Raw genomic sequence first — 2,500 nt, 5'->3', positions numbered from 1 at the left:
TCTCTCTTGTGGCTCACGGGGCTGTTAGGGTGGCACAGAAATCCCTCGGAATGGGAAAACGGGTCATTTTCGTGTCGCCACATTGCATGCGAACCGCATGCAACTTCCAGAGGCATTTGCAGCAGAAATGCATGTGCAGTCAAAAAAAAATTGATATTTTTCACGGATAGACCCCGTGAAACGCTAGAAATTGGCGGGGATGTGTCTCTTGTGGCTCACGGGGCTGTTCGGGTCGCACAGAAATCCCTGGGAATGGGAAAACGGGTCATTTTCGTGTTGCCACATTGCGTACGAACCGCATGAAACTTCCAGAGGCATTTGCAGCAGGAATGCATGTGCACTCAAAAACTTCTATATGTTTCACGGATAGACCCCGTGAAACGCTAGAAATTGGCGGGGATGTGTCTCTTGTGGCTCACGGGGCTGTTAGGGTGGCACAGAACTCCCTCGGAATGGGAAAAGGGGTCATTTTCGTGTTGCCACATTGCATAGGAACGCCATGAAACTTCCAGAGGCATTTGCAGCAGAAAGGCACGTGCACTCAAAAATTTTAATATTTTTCACGCATAGACCCCGTCAAACGCTAGAAGTTGGCGGGGATGTCTCTCTTGTGGCTCACGGGGCTGTTAGGGTCGCACAGAAATGCCTCGGAATGGGAAAACGGGTCATTTTTGTGTGGCCACATTGCATAGGAACGGCATGAAACTTCCAGAGGCATTTGCAGCAGGAATGCATGTGCACTCAAAAACGTCTATATTTTTCACGGATAGACCCCGTGAAACGCTATAAATTGGCGGGGATGTCTCTCTTGTGGCTCACGGGCGCTGTTAGTTAGGGTCGCACAGAAATCCCTCGGAATGGGAAAAGGGGTCATTTTCGTGTTGCCACATTGCGTACGAACGGCATGAAACTTCCAGAGGCATCTGCAGCAGAAATGCATGTGCACTCAAAAACGTCTATATTTTTCACGGATAGACCCCGTGAAACGCTAGAAATTGGCGGGGATGTGTCTCTTGTGGCTCACGGGGCTGTTAGGGTCGCACAGAAATCCCTCGGAATGGGAAAACGGGTCATTTTCGTGTTGCCACAATTGGCATACGAACGGCATGAAACTTCCAGAGGCATTTGCAGCAGAAATGCATGTGCACTCAAAAACGTGAATATTTTTTCACGGATAGACCCCGTCAAACGCTCGAATTTGGCGGGGATGTTTCTCTTGTGGGTCACGGGGCTGTTCGGCTCGCACAGAACTCCCTTGGTCCACCTGATTCGTGCATACAGGCAGCAACTAAAACTCTGTAAACCTGCTGTGAGGACATCTAAACAGTGGACCAGTGAGGCTGTGGAAGATTTGCGGGCGTGCTTAGACTGTACTGACTGGGATATGTTCACGACTGCTACCAATAGTCTGGATGAACTCACAGAGGCTGTGTACATCAGCTTCTGTGAGGACTGCTGTATCCCAACACGTACCAGGGTGAACTTTAACAACAACAAGCCCTGGTTCTCAGCAAAGCTCAAAAGGTTGAGGTTGGAGAAGGAGGAAGCGTTTAGGAGTGGGGATAGAGACAGATTCAAGGAGTCGAAGAACAGGTTTAGCAAAGCGGTGAGAGAGGCTAAACGACTGTACTCAGAGACACTAAAACACCAGTTCTCTACTAACGACGCTGCTTCTGTCTGCCAAAGGGCTCAGGCACATCACCAACTACAAACCCAGAGCGCCCCACACCACTAACGACTCCCGCCTAGCCAACGACCTGAACGAGTTCTACCGTAGATTTGAAAGACAATTGGACTGTCCTGAACCACCCCTTCCCACCCAAGAGGCCCCATCCCCCACCCATACTACAGAAACGACTCTCTCCTTTCAGGAGGGAGAAGTTAATGGGCTTTTCAAGAGGCAGAATCCACGCAAAGCAGCCGGGCCGGACTCTGTCTCTCCAGCCACCCTCAGGCACTGCGCTGGCCAGCTGTCTCCGGTGTTCACCAACATCTTTAACACCTCCCTGGAGACATGCCATGTACCAGCCTGTCTCAAGTCCTCCACCATCATCGCTGTGCCCAAAAAGCTAAGGCCAACAGGACTAAATGATTACAGACCGGTCGCCCTTACATCTGTGGTAATGAAGTCTTTTGAGCGCCTGCTCCTGGCACACCTCAAAGCCATCACAGACCCTCTCCTGGACCCCCTTCAGTTTGCCTACAGAGCCAACAGGTCTGTGGACGACGCAGTTAACATGGCCCTCCACTTCACCCTACAGCATGTGGACGCCCCAGCATCCTACGCCAGGATCCTGTTTGTGGACTTCAGCTCTGCCTTCAACACCATCATCCCTGCCCTGCTTCAGGACAAGCTCTTCCAGCTGAACGTGCCCTACTCCACCTGCAGGTGGATCACAGACTTCCTCTCTGACAGGAAGCAGTGCGTTAAGCCGGGAACAGAAGTCTCTGACTCCAGGTCCATCAGCACGGGAACTCCTCAGGGCTGCGTCCTTTGCCC

The sequence above is a fragment of the Petromyzon marinus genome, unplaced genomic scaffold (genome assembly GCF_048934315.1).
Source record: "Petromyzon marinus isolate PM22_M1 ecotype Great Lakes invasive population unplaced genomic scaffold, UKy_Petmar_22M1.pri1.0 PM_G_Scaffold_267, whole genome shotgun sequence".
In the NCBI taxonomy this organism is placed as follows: Eukaryota; Metazoa; Chordata; class Hyperoartia; order Petromyzontiformes; family Petromyzontidae; genus Petromyzon; species Petromyzon marinus.
This window is presented reverse-complemented; position numbering follows the sequence as displayed.